The sequence below is a fragment of the Phacochoerus africanus genome, chromosome 8 (assembly GCF_016906955.1).
Source record: "Phacochoerus africanus isolate WHEZ1 chromosome 8, ROS_Pafr_v1, whole genome shotgun sequence".
NCBI classification, from domain to species: Eukaryota; Metazoa; Chordata; class Mammalia; order Artiodactyla; family Suidae; genus Phacochoerus; species Phacochoerus africanus.
The window spans coordinates 98163669-98185490 of NC_062551.1; the positions used below are offsets into that span (position 1 = coordinate 98163669).

General features: G+C 42.3%; 1 protein-coding gene across 1 annotated transcript in view; it reads right to left on the minus strand.

Moving 5' to 3' along the window:
- Positions 1–18413, minus strand: part of RALBP1 (ralA binding protein 1) — a 45120-nt gene extending 26707 nt beyond the window's left edge. The window contains exons 1-2 of the mRNA XM_047793711.1: positions 18011–18413; positions 7195–7222 (exon numbers count right to left, since the gene is read on the minus strand). The gene's annotated coding sequence lies outside the window, so the exon portion shown is untranslated. The remainder of the gene's footprint in view (positions 1–7194; positions 7223–18010) is intronic.
- Positions 18414–21822: the final 3409 nt, after the last annotated feature.

Below are 21822 nucleotides of genomic sequence, written 5' to 3' on the forward strand. Positions count from 1 at the left end.
ATCTGGGTCCTCCCCCAACAAAGAATCACCAGTAACTGAGACCCAGAATATATAAAGAATTCCTTCAATTCAACGATAAAGAAACAATCCAAAACAAAAATGAGCTAAAGAGCTGAGCAAACAATTTACAAAGGAAAATATATGACTGGTCAGTAAGCCCATGAAAAAAAGTTCTATATCACTAAACACCAAAGAAATGGAAATTAAAACCACAATGAACTATCAATAGACACCATCTAGAATGGCTAAAATTCAAACAGCTACAATTCCTAACCTCGGCAAGAAAGTTTAATACATTGCTGGTGGGAATATAAGCTTTGGAAAAGTATCTGGCAGTAGCATTTAGTTAAACCCTTAGCATAAAAATGGAGTAATTCAACTCCTGAGTGACTGATTACTAACCAAGAGAAACGAAACATACAGTCACAAAAAGACATGGTCACAGCAACTTTATTCATAATGGATAAAAACTAGAAACACATTTCCATTAACAAGACTGGATAAACTGTAACATATTCACACAATGGAATACTAGCATTTTTTAAAAAGGAACTAACTACTAATACATACAACAAAACAGATGAACTTCAAAAAGACAGGATGCCAGACACAATAGATTACATAACATATGATTCTATTTATATGAACCTCTGGAACAGGCCAACTCATCTCTGTCAAAAGAATTTAGAACTGTGGTTGTGGGGGTGTGGGGAAGAGGCAGGGGTTGAGTACAAAGTAGCAAGAGAGAACTTTCTGGGTTGATGGCTATGTTCTCTATATTGACAGGCAAGTGGGCTACATGTATGTATATGTTTGTTAAGACTCTTTATGGAAATATATATTTTGTTATTTAATATTGTTAGTTTCAGGTATACTATTGCTTTGACATTTACATACATTTTGAAATGATTATTGTGATAAGTCTAATAACATCTGTCCTCACACAAAATTATGTTATTATTATTGACCCTATTCCTTATGCTGCATATTACATCCCTGTGGCTTTTTTTTTTTTTTTTAATTATAAGAGGTTTGTATCTATTAATCCCCTTCACCTATTTCAACCATCCAGCACCCCTGCCTTCTGGCAACCACCCGTTTGTTCTCTCTGAGTCTATTTTCATTTTGTTTGGTTGGTTTTGTTTTTAGACTCCACATATAAGTGAGATCATACGGGGAGTTCCCATTGTGGCTCAGTGGGTTAAGAATCGGACTAGAATCCACAAGGACATGGGTTTGATCCCTGGCCTCACTCAGTGGGTTAAGGATCTGATGTTGCTGTAGCTGTGGTGTAGGCCAGCAACTATAGCTCCAATTCGACCCCTAGCCTGGGAACTTCCATATGCCATGGGTGTGGCCCTAAAAAGAAAAAAAAAAGTCAGATCACATAGAGTATTTGTCTTATTTCACCTAGCATAATGCCCTAGATCCACCCATGTTGTCACCAAAAAGCATTAAACTGTGCATAACACTGAACATAAAATACTCAATAAAATCCCTCAGATTGGGGGGGAAAAAGCCATGGATGCTCCATAGAGATGATCACGAGCCATTAAAAAATACAAACTATCCTTCTCAAACGTTACTATTTCCATCATTACCATCAACATCCCACCAGCCCACACCCAAAATCACTACAATACGAACGTCTATTTCCAATACTTCCCAACTAAAAGCCTGTGGCTGACATCAGTCTAAGAATTGAAGGTAAAAGATGTTACTTTTGCAATAACGAACAAAAGATATTAACCATACATCTAGAATTCTACTTTAGAACGCCAAAAAGTATACCTTTAAAATTAGTTATGACAGTTTTAACTGAGGTAAAGCCAAAAAACAGTTTCATAAAACTAGACTCAAACTTAACAATGGTTTAAAAACATGCATTCCTCCAAAGAACTAGGATATACACTGTTCTTAAAACAGTCTTCTCTGCTCATATACCAGTATTAATCAGCACACATAATGAGAAGTCAGTCACCCATGCAAAAGGACAAAGCAAAAGAAGTAGGAAAGAAAGACTGCTAAATTAAAGTTTCCTGAAATGAGATTTGAGAATAACTCCAATCATTTATGAAACCTGATAATATCTACAGAGAAAAAGGCCCATTCCAGAAAACCAACAGCTTGCTTAACTAGTCTACAAAGTTAAATAAATTCAATATTTTATAAATGTTCTTTGCTAATAAATACCTGGCCGCAATTCACTGGGAGCAGCTTTTCCTCATTTTTACTGTTTTTAAGAGTAACCTGTAAATTCAAAGTCTCTAGTCCAAATCTCTACAAGGGAGCCCACACACTGGTTCATGAGTACACCACATACTGAACACTATCCGGCCTTCACCTACTGCTTGGGAACGTCCAACTTCATGAGCAGTATTTGCACACGCACAATACAGTCTTGCTCTGCAAAATTTCTCAGAAGTAGAGGACATGAGCATCTAGAGTGCCTGAGTGCCCCGCACCATACAGGAAGGCCCAGGCCAGAGCACAGCATGACGTCTCAGGGCACAGGGACACAAGGGTGATCCTGAAAGACTGCTGCCAGGCAGGGATGGGGCTAACTGCTACATACCAAGAATCCCGATCAGCTTGTCAACAGATTAGAGACTTACAAGACAGTAGAGGATTATCTTCAACACTCTGACAAGAAAACTAATTCCAACAACCATTCAAACATAGAATAAAGATGTTTCAGTCACAGAGCGGCAAGGACTGTAACCTTCTCTGCACTTGCTCAAGAATCCTGACACCCTCAGCAGTTCCCGTCATGGCTCAGCAGTAACGAACCCAACTAGTATCAGTGTGAGGATGCGGGTTCAATCCCTAGCCTTGCTCAGTGGGTTAAGTATCCGGTGTTGCTGTGGCTGTGGTGTGGGCCAGCAGTTGCAGTTCCAATTTGACCCCTAGCCTGGGAACGTCCATATGCCTCCGGTGTGGCCCTAAAAAAAAAAGAATCCCAATGCCCTGAGACCCTGAGATTCAACCCTGACATGCAGCAAGGAACCCCAGGAAAAGTATGCCTGTGACCAGCCAGTGACAGCCCCTGTGACCCAGGAGAAGGAAGGGCTCCAAGGACAATGGGAATCACAGACATGTGACAGTGTGGAAAAGAGTAGTAAGATGTGGTAAAGAACCACTGGAGCTTTGAGAATAAATCTGTCTATAGTTTCAAATGATGCAACCGACAAGGGCTTAATCTCTAGAATATATAAACAATTTATACAACCCAACAGCAAAAAAGCCAATCAATCAATGGAAAAATGGGCAAAAGACCTGAATAGACATTTCTCCAAAGAAGATATACAGATGGCCAACAAACACATGAAAAAATGCTCAACATCGCTGGTTATAAGAGAAATGCAAATCAACACTACCATGAGATATCACCTCACACCAGTCAGAATGGCCATCATTAATAAATCCACAAATAACAACTGCTGGAGGGGCTGTGAAGAAAAGGGAACCCTCCTGCACTGTTGGTGGGAATGTAAACTGGTACAACCACTATGGAAAACAGTATCGAGGTACCTCAGAAATCTATACATAGAACTTCCATATGACCCCGCAATCCCACTCTTGGGCATCTATCCGGACAAAACTCTACTTAAAAGAGATACATGCACCCGCATGTTCGTTGCAGCACTATTCACAATAGCCAGGACATGGAAACAATCCAAATGTCCATCAACAGATGATTGGATTCAGAAGATGTGGTATATATACACAATGGAATACTACTCAGCCATAAAAAAAGTGACATAATGCCATTTGCAGCAACATGGATGGAACTAGAGCATCTCATACTGAGTGAAATGAGCCAGAAAGACAAAGACAAATACCATATGATATCACTTATAACTGGAATCTAATATCCAGCACAAATGAACATCTCCTCAGAAAAGAAAATCATGGACTTGGAGAAAAGACTTGTGGCTGCCTGATGGGAGGGGGAGGGAGTGGGAGGGATCGGGAGCTTGGACTTATCAGATACAACTCAGAATAGATATACAAGGAGATCCTGCTGAATAGCATTGAGAACTTTGTCTAGATACTCATGTTGCAACAGAACAAAGGGTGGGGGAAAAAAATGTAATTGTAATGCATACATGTAAGGATGACCTGACCCCCTTGCTGTACAGTGGAAAATTAAAAATTAAAAAAAAAAAAAAAAAGAATAAATCTGTCTTAAGAACAAAGGAAAAAGCACATAAAAATAAGAGATAATCATTAATTCTAAATGTGGGTGAGGAGTTCCCTTCAGGACTCAGTGGTTAATGACCCCGACTAGGAACCATGAGGATGAGGTTTCAATCCCTGGCCTCGCTCAGTGGGTTAAGAATCCACCTTTGCAGTGAGCTGTGGTGTAGGTCACAAACATGGCTCAGATCCCCAGTTGCTGTGGCTATGGCGTAGGCCGGCAGCTGTAGCTCTGATTCGACCCCTAGCCTGAGAACTTCCACATGCTGAGGGTGAGGCTCTTAAAAAAAAAAAAAATAGTGTGGATGAGAAGATGAAATTGGAGGATAATCCTGTCCAGCTCAGTATTACACAGTACTTGCCCAATCATCACAATGCAAAGGATGGATGCTGATTTAATCAAGCAAGCACTGTGCAGGGCAGGATTATGCTGCAGACAGGGCACCTAGGGAAGGGTCAGAGACCCAATCCTCATCTACCGTAACACCTGGTTAATACGCAACATCTAAAACCGCTACCTTCAGAAAAACCTGTTTAAGTATTTATGTATAAGAAAATAAACACCAAAAAAGCTAAAATAAAAAACTAAGAACGGGAAGGGTGCCAGAATGAGGCAGGAATAGCATTCTGCACTGTATGTCTTCAGTACAAGGCAGGCGTCCCCAAGGCCACCCTCAGGGTCAGCAATTCGCTAGAAGGTAAGTCAGCAAACAGTCATGCTCCCAACTACGGTTTACTCCAGTTAAAGGGGCAAAGCAAAAGGAGCAGAGGAAAAGCACAAGGGGCAAGGACCAGAGGAACCAGGGACAGTGGAGCCACAGGGACAAGTGAACTCTTCATGCGGCAACATGTCAGCATCCTCCGCCGAGCGGGGACCAAAATCCCAGGCCCCCAAAAACCGTTTAGACATAGTCAACCCTCTCCCCACTTGGGGCAAGTTTTATATACCATAGGCAACTTTACCAGTCAAGGGTTTCTCTTAAAACATGAATACTGCTAACAAAGGGGGGAAAAATTTAGGTTTACAAACTGAGATGGGACAAAAAAATCATTCAGATGAGACAGATAAGGTTTAGAGGGTTTCATGTCAACCAGAGTGAAATCCTTCCACAACGATACAGGTGAGGTTTATGACCCAAGTGCTACAACGCAGCCCAGTATCCACGTCCACAGGACTGACAGTAGCTTCTCATGCACACCCCACAGACCAGCTATCAGCCCATGGAGCTGCTATATAATTAGTCCTCTCAAAGCTCCTAACATTTGTTTAGGTCTGTACTTTAACAGACATTTTACTCTTTTTGTTTTCTGTCTCTTTAAGGCTGCACCCATGGCATATGGAAGTTTCCAGGCTAGGGTTCTGATCGGAGCTACAGCTGCCAGGCTAGGCCACAGCCACATCAATGCCAGATCTGAGGTGCGTCTGCAACCTATACCACAGGTCACAGCAATGCCGGATCCTTAACCCACTGAGCGAGGCCAGGGAACGAAACTGTGTCCTCACGGACACTAGGCAGGTTCATTACCACTGAGCACAATGGGAACTCCTGAGATTTTACTCTTGAGTTATTCTTTTCTGTACCCTTATATATCATCAGAATTAATCTTCATTGTAGTCTCTTGCCTACCCCAGGTGCTCATCCAAACAAACTTTTGGATAAATCTATCCTCATGGATACTAGTCAAGTTCACTAACTGCTGAGCCACAACGGGAACTTGTGTATGAATGTCTTTTTAATGGCGACATTACAGAACAAGAAAAGAGAAAACTTCACAAGTTATTTTAGGAAACTGATATAATGCAATATGTAAAATCAATCCTCAGGTGAAACAGAAATCTAAAGAGCATAAATTGGGTCCATTATTCAAAATGAATATTCAAATTCTGAGGATCCAAATGTCAGGTGTTGGAAAATAAGCAGCCAAAACATAGGATCTAGCAGCTAGAAAAAGTTCCACCTTCTGCCAACAAGATGAAAGGCTGGGAAGGACACAACTGAGTTCTACAACTGTCAGGATCAGAGTATGTGTGTATATTAACTATGGGGAGAAACACCCTCATTGCCTTCAAACAAAATCAAGACGCTATCATCAGCAAGCAATCCAATAAAGAAGACCAAAAAAAGTTTTCCTATTGAAAAAATCATAATAAACATCATTTGGTACTTAATAGTAAAACAGCATTTTTTCCTTTTTTTTTTTTCTTTTTCGGGCCACACTCGCGGCACAAGGAGGTTCCTAGGCTAGGGGTCGAACAGAAGCTACAGCTGCCAGCCTATACCACAGCCACAGCTGTGACCCTACCCCACAGCTCATGGCACCACGAGATCCTTAACCCACTGAACGAGGCGAGGGAGCAAACCTGCATCCTCATGCATCCTAGTCAGGTTCGTTAACTGCTGAGCCACAAAGGGAACTCCTAAAACTGCACATTTTTAAAGTAATGGTGTATCCTTTGGGCGGAGGTACAGGGAGAGGGCAGTGTTTCATAATCATATAATCTAGGCTCAAGTAAATCTTAAAGCAGAACTTAACTGGGGGGTAGGGAGACCAACAGATGTTACTTAATAATGTAGAACATGCACACCACAGGCTAAAACAGAAACTGGGTAAAAGTATCTAGCTCATGGTCCCAGACAGAGCACCAGCACCCATAGCACTGGAAGCAAATGCATCAGCGGTCATGAGTAAACAGCACTACTTAGAATCTGTCAGATGCTGTGCAAACTACCAGCTAAAAGAAGTGTAGTTTCATCATAAATCTCGCACATTCCTTTCAATAATGTGCCTTTTTGGATCCGGCGTTGCTGAGAGCTGTGGCATAGGTCATAGACGCAGCTTGGGTCCCGTGTAACTGTGGCTAGGGCATAGGCCAACAGCTGCAGTTCTGATTCAACCCCAGCCTGGGAACTTCCAAATGCCAAGGGTGCATTCCCTAAAAAAAAAAAAAAAAAAAAAAAAAAAAAAAAAACCCAAACAAACAAAAAAACGTACCTTTTTGAACCAGGGTTTCCTAGGGTACCTATGATTAAAAAAAAAAAAAAATTAACACGGAACAAGAAACATAGACGCTGATGTCCAATCTGATTGAAAAGTGTTATTAGTTGTGCAGTGTCTAGCAGGCACACACAAAACCATTATTTTTAGTTATTTAAGAGTGAAATAGAAAATTATTTTTTTCAGTTCCTGCTGTGGTGCAGTGGCTTAAAGATCCAGTACTACTATACTGTGGCACAGGTCACAGCTGCAGGACCAATTTGATCCCTGGCCCAGGAACTTCAACATGCTGTGGGGGCAGTCAAAAACAAAGAAAAACCCAACAATTAACATGATTAAAATAAGTCTAGATCTTAAAAAATTATTTTCCTTTAAAAAATTTTTATTAACTATGTATGGTGATGAACATAAACTAGACTTACTGTGGTGATCATTTCACAATATACACTAATATCGACAGTTATATTGCACAACTAAAATATGTCAATTATATCTCAACTTTTTTTAAAATGACCTTTGAAAAGAAATAAAATACCAGTACACACCTATTACAATGGCCAAAATCCAAAACACTAACCACACGAAATGTTGGCAAGGATGTGGAGCAACAGGAACTCTCACTCAGAGCTGGTGGAAATGCAAAATGGTACAGCCACCTTGAAAGACAGTTTGGCAGTTTCTTACAAAACTAAAAAGACTCCTTCCGTACAATCCGGCAATCATGTCCTTGGTATTTTCTGGGATTTACCCAAATGAGTTGAGAACTTCTGTACATATAAAACCTCCACATGGCTATTTATAGCAACTAACTTATAGAATTATGCTTATTCATAATTGCCAATACGTGGGAGCAACCGAGATGTCCTTTAGTAGGTGAATGGACAAATAAATACAACTGTGTTAAGGGAACCCTCCTTCACTGCTGGTAGAATGTAAACTGGTACAACCACTATGGAGAACAGTATGGAGTGGAGATTCCTGAAAAAAACTAAGTATACAAATACCATATGATCCAGCAACCCCAGTCCTGGGCACATATCCAGAGAAAAACATAATTTGAAATGACACATGCACCCCAGTGTTCACTGCAGCACTATTTACAATACCAAGACAGGAAGCAACCTAAACATCCATCAACAGAGGAATGACTAAAGAATATGTGGTACATATATACAATGGAATGTTAGCCATAAAAAAAAGAATGAAGTATTGCCATTTGCAGCAACATGGATAGATTTTAAAATTTTTTTTTTTTTGTCTTTTTGCCTTTCTTAGGGCCGCTGCCTGCGGCATATGGAGGTTCCCAGGCTAGGAGTCTAATTGGAGCTGTAGCCACAGGCCTACGCCAGAGCCACAACAATGCAGGATCCGAGCTGCATCTGCGACCTACACCACAGCTCACGGCAATGCCAGATCCTTAGCCCACTGAGCAAGGCCAGGGATCAAACCCACAACCTCATGGTTCTTAGTCGGATTCATTAACCACTGCTCCACGACAGGAACTCCGACTTAGAAATTATTATACTAAGTAAGACAAGAAAGACAAATATCATGAGATCACTAATATGTGGAATCTAATTAAAAATGATACAAAAGAACTTATTCACAAGACAGAAACAGACTCAAAAGATTCTGAAACCAAACTTATGGTTATCAAAGGGGAAATGGTGGGGGGAGGGATAAATTAGGAGGTTGGCATTAACATATACACCCTACTATATATAATAAATAAGTAACAAGGATCTATTGTGTAGCACAGGGAAATCTACTCAATACTGTGTAATAACCTACACAGGAAAATAATCTGAAACAGAATGTATAATTAATTCACTTTGCTGTTTATCTGAAATTAATACAACATTGTAAGTCAACTAGATGCCAATAAAATTTAAAAAGAAAACTGTGTTAGAATGCAAACAATGGAATATTATTCAGCACTAAAAAAGAAATGAGCTATCAAGCCATGAAAAGACAAGGAAGAAACTTAAATGCGTATTTCTAAGTAAAAGAAGCCCATCTGAAAAGGCTACGTACTACATGATTCCAACTATGTGACATTCTGGAAAAAGCAAAACTATGGAGATAATAAAAAGATCAGTGGTTGCCAGGAGTGGGGAAGGAGGAAGAGAGGGATGAACAGGCAGAGTTCAGAGGATTTTTAGGGCAGTGAAAATACTGTACAGTACCATCGTGATGGATAGATGTTGTTATCAATTTGTCCAAACCCACAGAATGTACAACACCAAAACTGAATTGTAATGTAAACTATGGACTTCAGGGGACAATGACGTGTTAATGTCAAGTCATCAATTGTAACAAATGTACCATCTGCTGGGGGTGTTGATAATGGGAGAGGCTGTGCCTGTGGGGGGCTGGGAGTATATGAGCAATCTCTATACCTTCCTCTCGATTTTGCTGTGAAGCTAAAACTGCACTAAAAGAGTCTCAATTAAAAAAAAAAAAAGTAACCCAAGGAAACAAAATCTAAATCTAATGCAATTACATAATTTTGTTAAAATACTAAACATAGATTGAAAGACATAGTATGGTATCTGCTGCTTTTTAATTGTTTGCTACCGTACTACAGGGATAACAAAATGGACTTCAGTGAGCTTTTTCTTCAGTTCTATATTCACCCTTGCTTTTCCTATAATTTTCCTAAGTAGTTCTTGATTCACTACTTCTGCTTTGGAGGGAACTACTGAAAATTTCAAGCACCTTAAAATTACAGCTTCAATTTATTAATTTTCCTTAAAAAGGTTTCTTCCCAGAAAGGGTGAGAGGGGGGCTTTCTTCCCTCATCTTCCTCTCCCTCTTTCTTCCCAATAGCTGTTCCTCATCCAAACATACTTACATAAAGGCACCTATCACTGGCAGGTTGGCCCAAGTGCTCTAGTCATAAAAAAAAATGATTAGAGTCCCAAACAAAAACATTGTTTTTATAACTAACAAACATACCTCACTTTTAAATAATGGCAATGGTATGTAGTTTTATTCTCAACTGGTCACGATATCTGATTCTCAATTTATAGTGCTTTTATTTTATTTTTTTAGGGCCGCACCTGAGGCATATGGAAGCTCCCAGGCTAGGGGTCTAATCGGAGCCTCAGCTGCTGGCCTACACCACAGCCAGGGCAATGCAGGATCTGAGACAAGTCTGTGACTTATGCCACAGCTCACGGCAACGCCGGATCCTTAACCCACCTAATAAAGGCCAGGGACTGAACTGGAATCCTCACAGAGACAATGTGGGGTTCTTAACCTGCTGAGCCACAACAGGAACTTCTCAATTCGTGATGCAATTGAGTTAACTTAAACTGTAACTAATAATGCATGGTCCTGCTTCATGACATCATGGTATCATCTCTAAAAGAAATTGCAAATCAATTCCACTAGTATTTTGGTTTTTAATTACCTTTAAGGCAAAAGCTTCATATTTAAATATCTGCACAACCTTTCAAAGTAATCAATTTGAAGGATTTCACTCAAATTATAAAGAAACAGGCCTAGTGCCTGGCACAGAGTAAGCACTCAACAATACTGATTCACTTATGCCACAATTTATACTATGACTATCTAGAATAGAATGTATACATGTTTACACATTCTTTGCTTATATTTATATAAAACATCTCTGGAAAAATATGTAAGAAAATATTAAGTTGTGATCCCTTCAGCAGTATCTTTAATGGCTGAGAAAAACACAATTATTTTCATCTCACCCAAGCCCCCATCCCTCAGTAAAAATACTGGGAAATACCCTGATGGAGAGAGAATTAGGTAAAGAGGAAGTAAATGGCACAGCTGTGGGTGTGACTAAATGCCATCATCCTTCATAGACCAGGTTTCCTTACCTGTAAAAAGAAACACTGACATCTACCTGGCAAGGCGTTGCCACAATTAAATAAAATGGCATTCCTGGTATACAGTAGGTACTCAGCAAGTAGCAATAATTATTAGTCAATACTTAATTGTGCTATTAACTATACAAAAACAAAGGTATAAAAATATCTGGACAAAATTTGAGATTTTATAACTGTATTTCCCATCCCATAAGATTTGAAGAAGGAAGAGTTTTGCTCTATTTTCTTTCCTTGACTCCCATTTTCAATGGCCTTCAGAAAATCGTAAGTACAATTTAAAAACACCATAAGCAAATGTAAGCCAAGAAAAAACCTAGGAAAAAATACTGGCACTAGAGATGACAAATATTTTACAAAATTCATTAAAAAGGAAAAAAAAAAGAAAAACAGAAAAAAAATGGTAGAAGATTTGAACAAGAAGCACACAAGCATTTTTAAAATGAAAGCACCGAAAATTTTTTACCCACCAATTTTCTAGAGATAAACAAGTTCAATACCCAACATTGGGAGAGTATGAAGGAAGAGACATATTCACACACTAAACAGGTAAAAGTGTAAACTGATGCATTTAGAAGGGCAATTTAGCAGTATCTACCCAAAATTAATATTCTGACCTAGCAATTTTCCATTAAAACCTCATCCCCCAAACAAAAGTAAAACATTGTTTCTGATGGTGAAAAAACCCTTTATTATGTGCATCTCTACAAGTACCTAAAAGTTTTTAGAAAAAAAAAGAGAGGAAATACTAATCTAACTAACTATATGCTGTTTACAAACACTCACGTGAACTATAGTGACAGAGGCAGCCCAAAAATGAATGGAGTAGTAAACAAATAGATGGCGTGATGTTGGTAAAATGATAGCTTAAGGAACTCCTAAAGTCCACCCCTCCATAAAAGCAACTAAGATGGGTCAGATTCAGCTTTTTCATAAAAACTTACAGCGATCCAGGGAGTGCTTATTCAAGAAAAATAGGTGAACCTTGGTAAAAACATAGAACTTTGCAGTATTTAATTTACTGTAGTCCTATCCTGGGCTCCCCAGATCTGGGGCAGCCTTGAAAATAACAGCCCACATTCTCAGCACTGGTAGAGCAGAACAAACCTCATTTGCAAACAAACTGAAATTATTATTCCAGGCTTCCCGAAGACAGCTGAAAAGGCTTGCTTTACCTCACCTAAGGCTGCTAACTCTGAACTCCCCCAGGGCTAAGAGCACTAGGGGGCAGGTAAAGCAACAGGTAACAGCTGGGGCAAACACAAAGACCAAAAACCTGGAAAGGCTGAGCAATGAGATGTCTGGGGGGATAAAGACCCTGAACAGCACCAACAAATTCCCAGAAATCTGTATGCCAGGGCTAAGCACCCACTCAGGAATTCTGCCAGACAAAGAATTCTTGGGTGGCAGGTTTCTTCTTTCGGTACTTGGACTGTCATGGAAATCTGATCCTTAGTTTAATATGAAATTGCAATGGGCCCTGAATGGTTACAAATAATGAAAAAGAACACAGTTTGAAGACTCACACTTCCTGACTTCAAAAGGTATTACAAAACTAGAGTAACCAAAACAATGTGGTACTGGCATCAGGATAAACACATAGACCTATATAATCAACTTGAGAGCCCAGAAATAAACCCGAACATCTATGGTCAACTGATTTTCAACAAGGGTATCAAAACTAGTCAATAGAAAAAGACTGGTCTCTTTAACACATGAGGACAAGATGATGAGATTTCCATATGCGGGGGGAGGGGGAGGAAGAAAGAAAAGACAAAAGGACCATATACAAAAATTCACTCAAAGTAAAACAACTTAGCTAACTCTAAGAACTAAAACTATAAAACTCCCAGAAGAAAGCACTGTCAGCCTTCACGCCCTTGGATTTGGCAATGGATTCTTAGATATGACACCAAAATCATGAGTAACAGAAGAAAAAAACAGATAAATTGTACTTCATCAAAATTGAAACCTTTCGTACATCAGAGAGCACTACCATGAAAGTAAAAAAACTATCCAGACAATGGAAGAAAATATCTGTAGATCATATATACTGATAAAGATCTATCTGGAATCCACAATATATAAAGGAACTCTTACAACTCAATAACAACAACAAAAAAAAAAAAACAATTTTAAAATAAGCAAAGGGGGGGAGCTCCCATTGTGGCTCAGAGGTTAACAAACCCAGCTAACATCCATGAGGACGCAGGTTCAATCCCTGGACTTGCTCAGAGGGTTAAGGATCCAGTGTTGCCCTGAGCTGTGGTGTAGGTCGCAGATGTGGCTCAGATCCTGCATTGCTGTGACTCTGATGTAGGCGATGGCTACAACTCAAATTTGACCTCTAGCCTGGGAACCTCCATATGCCACGGATGCAGCCCTAGAAAGATAATAAAGTAAAATAAGCAAAGAGGAGTTCCTGTCATGGCTCAGCAGTTAACGAACTCCACTGGTATCCATGAGGATACAGGTTAGATCCCTACCCTTGCTGAGTGGGTTAAGGATCCAGGATTGCTATGAGCTGTGTATACAGGTTGCAGATGCAGCTCAGATCCTGCGTTGCCATGGTGTAGCCCAGCAGCTACAGCTCCAATCCAACCCCTAGCCTGGGAACCTCCATATGCCACAGTGTGGCCCTAAAAAGACAACAATTAAAATTAAAAAAAAAAAGTAAAGGACTTAAATATTTCTCGAAAGAAGATATACAGATTGCCGATAAACACATGAAAAGATGTTCAACATCATCAGCCACCAGGGAAATGCAAATCTAACTCAAAATGAGATACCAATTCACACCTACCAGCATGGCTAAAGCTTTTAAAAGCCAGAAAATAGCAAGTGCTGGTGAGAATACAGAGAAATTAGAGCCCTTACACTGAATAGTGAAATGGTACAGCTGCTTTGGGAAATGGTCTGGCAGTTCCTCAAACTGTTCAACATAAAAGTCACTATATGATCCAGCAATTCCACTCCTGGGTATATACCCAAGAACAAGAAAAACATGTATGTACACAAAAACTTGCATGTGAATATTCACATCAGCATTATTCTTAATAAAGTAGAAACAAACATTCATCAAAATACACAAAAAATGTGGTCTAGGAGTTCCCATCGTGGCGCAGTGGTTAACGAATCCGACTAGGAACCATGAGGTTGCGGGTTCGGTCCCTGCCCTTGCTCAGTGGGTTAACGATCCAGCGTTGCCGTGAGCTGTGGTGTAGGTTGCAGACACGGCTCGGATCCTGCGTTGCTGTGGCTCTGGCGTAGGCCGGCAGCTACAGCTCCGATTAGACCCCTAGCCTGGGAACCTCCATATGCCACAGGAGCGGCCCAAGAAATAGCAAAAAAAGACCAAAAAAAAATGTGGTCTAACCAGACAGTGGAATATTACTCAGCAATATAAGGGAATGGAGTTGGGGTACATGCTGCAGTACAGATGGACCTTCAAACACGATGCTGAGTAAAAGAAGGCAGTCGTAAATGATCACATATATGATTCCATGCACATGAAATGTCCAGAACAGACAAACCACAGAGACAGAAAGTAGATTAGTGGTTGCTAGAGGGTGGGAGCAGGGAGAATGGTGAGTGGCTGATAATGAATAAGAGGTGTAATGAAAATGCTCTAAAATTGATTGTAGAGGTGTTTGCACAATTGTGAATATATGAAAAGCCACTGAATTGTACACTTTAAAAGGACTGATTTATGTTACATATCTCAATAAAGATGCTATAAGAAAAAAAGCAGGCTCAAGTCTACCAAATTAAAAATCCCTTCCTAACCCTTTCTTACCCTCTGCTAACACTTCTTTCTACCCTTCTCTTCACAGTTAAAATTTGCTTACCCATGAAATAATCTACATTTGCCTTCTCCACTCTCTGACCTTCCTTTAACTCAGTTCAATCAAATTTACCTCCTTCACTGAATGGTAGCATTAAATAGGATGCAACAAAATTGCTCTCACTTGGTGATCAAATTCTACAGACTCCTAACAATTCATGTTTTAGTCAAGTTCTCAAAGCACTTAAGTCTAGCCTCCTTTATTCTTATCTTTTCTGGAGAGCCAGTTGTGAAGTACAGCTTCCTTTTGAAAGGATGCCATCTGGGCTTTTATGACACTTTCTCATGATTTCTCTTTCCAGTTCTTCTTCCTCCACTTGACTACAGGTACTGTTGTTCCCCATGGCCTCCCCATCAGTAAACTCTTCCGTCATGTCACCTAAGCCAAAGACTTGAAGTACCACCTATATAATACAGCCTGACAACTCTCCTATCAAGACCTCTTTCCTACTCCAAACCCACAAACCCAAATCTGTAGCAGGTGTTTCCACCCACATGTTCTACAGGTAACAACTACTCACTGTATCAAAGAGCTAAAACATTGTTCCTCCCCAAATCTGCTCCTCCTCCTGAATTCCCTGTCTTCATATACCTTAACCAGTGTCTAGTCAATGACCCAAGTTAAAACCCAAGTCATCCTATCCTACTAGTTCTCGCACTCTCCAAATCCAACCATTACTGAATCCTATTCATTTGACTTTCTAAACAGCTGTGCTATTAACCTTGTTCTCCATTGATCCTGCCTCAGCTTAGGCCCTTATCTGTCACCTCAATATCTGTAACCAAAACTCCTCACCAGTCTTCCTGCATGGTGCCTTACTTCCCTCCACCCCTTCTGAAATCTATACAATACCAGAATGATCTTTATAAGATGGAAAGCTTATCATGACTCTTTCCTGGTTAAAATCCATAAGCTCTATTATTATCTATGAGAATAAAACAACCTTGAGAATCCTTAAAATGGCACAGCCCACTTGAAGATCTATCTGTACAGTGTCATCTCCTGCTGCTTAGCACCATACACCCACCACTACAGCTGCTGAGAATGCCCCACACTTATAAGGGTGCAGGCTTGCTCTCATCAGGTCCAACTTTTCCTTGGCCTGAATTTCCTTCCCAGTGATCTCTGTCTCAGTCATGCCTAAAGCTTCTTTAAGTTTAAGGACATCAAATACCTAATACAATGGCTACCACACAGCAAGAAGTTAAAACGGATTGAGCTGGCTTAGGACTCTCCATCCTGTCTCAACGACTCCTGTTTGCTTCAAGATAAATTACTTTGCTTATCTACAGACTACTCCTAATTTGGTCTCTGCCTACGTCCCCAGTTTCAGATCTTGCCACCACCCTGTACCCTTGCTATCTGTACCTGCAGACCCTACAATTCACGGAAGTTGAGACTCCTGCAATTTCTCCTACGTAAATGCCCATGCTTTCTGTGCCTGTACACCTACCGTTTTCATCCCTTCCAATATACACTTTTTCTTCCCAGTGCCCCCTTCCTCAATCTTTCCTTCTCCTCCCTTAAAAATAAAATGACCACTACCTCCTTTGTACACCCACTGTGGCCCATCCTTTCTCCAGTGAAAATGATCTTTAAAACACATTGTACTTGCAGACAGTTCAAATAAGAGATAAAGTCTTATCACACGGAAAGCAGGGACAGTACCTTATCTATCTCTAAGCCATCTTTACAGTACCTGCTGCACAAAAATTCCTCTACACTAAGCGATCTGCAATTTCCCATATATTAACACAAGTTTCTATCCCAGATTTCCTTTCAAGAAAGAACATACTTTGGGGTGACATTCTGGGCCCAATCTTTCCTTGCCAAGCAAACAACTGTATAAATCAAAGTTAATATGCACTTTCTAATACCACTTCTATTTTTCTAAATTAAAGGAGAAGTGGTCCCTGGAGGATGTAAAATGAGAAATGCTATTTTGAAGAAAAGATCATAAATTATGTCACCTTGCTTCAAGATACTTTGTTTAAAGAATTACTTCTCAACAGTTACTGTTAAACGGGCCACTATGAAAAGTGGGAACCCTTCTACTAACTTCCTACCTCGACTACTCACCAATTCAGTTTACAGCAATTACGCATTCTCAGGAAAATACTCAGAAAGGAATTAATTAATCATCTAGAAAACTGGAAAGGCAAAAAGTGAAGTCACCTTTCTCATTCAGAGGCCCACTTATTCTTTTAGAAGTACTGCTGCCTCCAGGACCACCAAACCACAAGTGGGCCTGTCCCTTATGACTTCTTGAATATTCCGTGAATAAATGCCCAGTGGGACAGAATGTCACCCAAGGGCCGCAACCCTGGGACATGCACGCTCCGCTCAATAAAAAAAAATCGGCGAAAGCTCTAATGGGCCGAGTCGGTGTGTTAACTCAGTGTCCAAATGACTGTGCTTCTTTCAAAAGAACGTTCAAAATCCCTCGAATTAGTATTTTAATCACCTTCCAGAACTCCACCAGGCCCGAGACATGTTGCTTGCTCAAGAGGAAGGCTCTGGGTCATGAATCCCAGAACCTGAAGCAGCATAATGACTTCAGGTAAGGCAGAGGTGCGGGAATTTTGTAAAACCTGTTTCACTCTCACAACGACCAAGGGTGGGGGGGGGGATGCTGACCTCAATAAAGCCTTTAGGCACAAACCTAATAGACACGGGGTTGTGAAAAGAATTTCCCCCTCGGATCGGTCCCGCGGCAGCCCAGGAGCTCTGCCGCTCCCGCGCTGGCGGTGGAAGACCGCGAGCCCCTCCCCGCCCACCTGGCAGCACTAGAGGCCGGTCACAGTTCCGCTGTGGTTACGTAAAGGGCCGAGTCCCTAAGCTCCATCCCCGCGCTCAGTGGCTGCCTGAGGCAGAGCCCCAAACCCACCCTCCTCCCCTAGACCCAAGAGCCCGGACACACCGCGGGGTCCCGATAGGCCAGCTGAAGAGCGGGAGAGACAGGCAGTGGGGGCGAAACGCAGAGGAGCCCGCCGGGTCCAGCCCGCTAGGGCAGCCACGCCCCCGCCCCCGCCGCGCCGGCCAGGAGCCTGGCTCCGCTCCAGGCTGACATACGCCGCGACCCCCGCCCACCCACCGTTCGCCACTGACCTGCGCCCGCGCCGGGTGAGCGCCTGCCCTGCCGCAGCCGCCGCTTCCCGACTCTCACGCCGCCGCCGCAACCACCTCCTTCGCTAAGCCCTGGGCCGGCCTCTGGCACCCCATTCCCACCCCGCCCCAGCCTCCGCCTGTTTACAATGATTGGGACAGAACCGGACGAGCCGGGCCAGCGCGCACGCGCAATCCTTCCCCGCCGCAGCCGGCTTCCCGGGTCCCCTGCTCGGCGCTGAAGGCCGGAGCCGTCGAGGGCCGGCGCCCTATGCCCCCAGCGTGGAGCACGCTGGGAGCGGTAGTCCACGGAAACCCATAGCCGAGGCCGTAGGCAGTCCTCCGCCAGGAAGCGCACTACAACACCCAGGAGGCACCGCGCCTGCCCGGTCCCGGCGCCCGCTGGGGAGACCTGGGAGCGCGCGAGAGGACACGCCGGGCTCGAGTCCGCTGGCGCCTGCGCAGTTCCTGGTGGTGGCGGGTGACGCGCACCTTGCCCAAGCGAGGTCTGCGAGGATCGCTGGGGCGGTGCTGGCCGCGGACTGGAGGAGGGCAATGTGTTTCTTAGCTGCGGAAGCACAGACCATCCCGCCGGCGGGTTTCAGCCGTAACCAGTTAAACCGGCCCAGAGGCCGGCTCGGCCCGCTGTTGGGTGGGGCCTCCCCCCGCCCCAATTGGGCGCGGAGGCTTCGGCTTCCGTGGGGACTTTGGCTGCGGCTTGCGGCACAGGGAGCGCCGTGGCCTCCGCGGAGAAACTTGTGTAGACTCCGTGCCGGGACTGACCTCGGCATCCCTGAAATTAGTGTCCAGAGGGCAAACCCTCGGGTCTTGCGGCGCAGCGGGGTCCCAGTTCCCACCGCCTTCTCTGGCTCGGCGTTTCCCGAGGAGCTCCTGAATTAGAACTGCCCATCGCACGGTTAGCTTGCCAACCAAAAGCATTGAATCTAGAAGAAGACCAAAATAACCGTACTTCCTCCAGAACGCCTTCACAAAAGCTGGAAAAATTGTGCTAATGCATGGCTGGAAACCAGGGGCCTTTAACTGTTACTGTTTCATAAAGTGTGGCGGTTTATTAGAGGAATGATAAAACCAGAATAGATGGCGCTTCCCGATCCTCACATTCCCACCTGCGATGCTCCTCTGAACTTCATTCCATGTTTAGATTGACCTCTCTAATCCATCCTGCCCTGATCTTTACTCAAGGCTAACAGTAGGTCTCCCTCGTACTCTACATTTCCTTCTCAATAAAGTGCAGCCACCTTGTCTGACCTTCAAGAAGAGCCCACAATTAAAATACCAAATTGGTCTGTGCTTACCATTGTTTTGACAGCTTTAAAATTTTCTTATTGCCTCACTGGCAACAGCACAGTGTCCTCACCACTGGGATCGATCGGCACTTTAACCAAGCCAGTTAGAATACTCTGCCTTTGGCAGCACCGACTGGGCCAAGGGATAGGACTGATCCAAGTTGGGCATTATTGACCCCTTGCTGGAAATTGTTATATGAACACAAAAAAGGGAGGGAAGATTGCATCTTACTGTAGCAACAGCTGACGGCCACGTTCTTCACAACAAAAAGAGGCCTTTGTGCAGCAGCAATGAATGAAGCCAAAAGGAGACTTGGAGTGTGGGTGGAGGGGGGAGGAAACAAACAGCTGACAGCATGGAGACTGTGTTTCAGTTTCAGAGGGCATGGCTAGCATACCTCTTTCTAAAGTGCTTTGAGTATGTGAACCTAGCTGAGAGAGCCAATGCAGCTATTTATTTATTATTATTTAGGGCTAATTTGTGTGGTTATGGAACATATTTGTGGTTGCCTCCTGCAATTTATTCCTCCCATTTAAACCACACAGCATAATCCTTCCTTCTGGTGGTGGAGGCTTTTAGAGATGGTCACCTAACTCAGTCAGAGCCCACGAGATCCACTGAGACTTGGGTTGGAGCTTCTAGTAAACTGCAGCATTCTTGCTCTTCTGGTATGGTGCAAGTTTATGAGGTCTGCAACTGTGGCAGCTGTTTTGCTCCTACAAGAGGGAAGCCTGGAGGGATAGGGTTTATTGGAGAGGCACCAGTGCAGCCTGATGATGAAGTCAGTACTGTCAAACGTGCGCTGGGAGACCCTTGTGTTGCTGCACATTAGAGCTGCACTATCCCATCTCACCTGTTTGACCTGTCCTGTAGATGATCCTATAGACGTTAAAATTGTGAGCCATAAATTTCCTGTGTTGGAGTTCCCATTGTGGCTCAGCAGTTAAGAATCCAGTTAGCATCTGTGAGAATATGGGTTCGATCCCTGGCTTTGCTCAGTGGGTTAAGGATCCAGCATTGCCATGAGCTGTAGTGTAGGTCAAAGATGCAGCCTGCATCACAGCATCTGTGGCTGTGGAGTAGACTGGCACCTGCAGCTCTGATTCACTCCCTAGCCTGGGAGCTTCCATTCCAGCCCTAAAAAGCAACAACAACAACAACAAAAGTTCCTGTATTATTTAAACCAGTTTGTATTAGGAGATTTTCTGTGACTCAAAATTCTAAAAATCCTAGTTCAGTTGGATTTATTTTACATAATGTTGAAAGGTCCTGACTAACACTGCTTCCTACCTAAAGAGAAACTGTGGAAGAGACTTTCAGCTATGGCTGTATGACAAAGTCAACAATTCCTCTCTATACAAAACAAGTATAAAATTGGCAGAATTGTCAAACAAAACCATTTCGGGGCATTGGAAATCAGACGGTTTGGGAAACATCTCTTCGTGAAAAACTGCTAAAAGTTCTAATAGGAACAGTAGATGTCTGTGACTGTCTTGCTTGAGGCTGCTTCTTTCCTGCCCTTTTGCCCTATCATGGTAGTTTTATTAGTGTAGATGGGACTAGCCAAGAAAACTAGTAGCTTTGCTGCCAGAGGAGATGGACTTGATTTGTAGTGGGAGGTCAAAAACCCATGGCTTTGACAGCTGAAGGGAATATATAATAGTGCATCTACTATGGGAGACAGTATGGTGGTTCCTCAAAATATTAAACATTAAGTTACCATTTGATCCAGCAATTCCACTTCTGAATACATATCAGAAAGAATTGAAATCAGGAGTTCTTGTTATGGCTCAGCAGGTTAGGAACCCAACATAGTCTCTCTGAGGATGTGGGTATCACCCTTGGCCTACTCAGTGTGTTAAAGATCCAGCATTGCCGCAAGCTGTGGCATAGGTCCAAGATGAAGCTCTGATCTGGTGTCACTGTGTCTGTGGTGTAGACCAGCAGCTGCAGCTCCAATTCGACCCCTAGCCTGGGAACTTGAATATGCCACAGGTGCAGCCATAAAAAGAAAAGGAAAAAAAAAAAGAATTGAAATCAGAGATATTTGTACATCCATGTTTATAGCAGTATTATTTGCAATATGTAAAGCAACCACAAGTGTCCTTTGATGGATGATTGAGTACATAAAACATGCTATATACATACAATGAAATATTATATAGCCTTTGGAAGGAAGGAAATTCTAGCAAATATAAAACAAAAATCATGAGAACTTAAAGGAGAAATTTACAATTCAGTTGCAGTTGGAGATATAAAATTCCTCTTAGCAATTGATAGAACAAGACAGAAAGTCAATGGGTATATAAAATCTGAATTACACTGTCAGCCAACTTGAAATATTTGACAACTATAGATACCTGCATCCAGCAACATTAGAATACACATTCTTTTCAAGCACAAATGAAACATTGTCCAGCATGGGTTATATGGTAGGTCACAAACCAAAAGTCTATATATATATTTTTTCTTTTTTATAGTCACACTTATGGTATATGGAAGTTCCC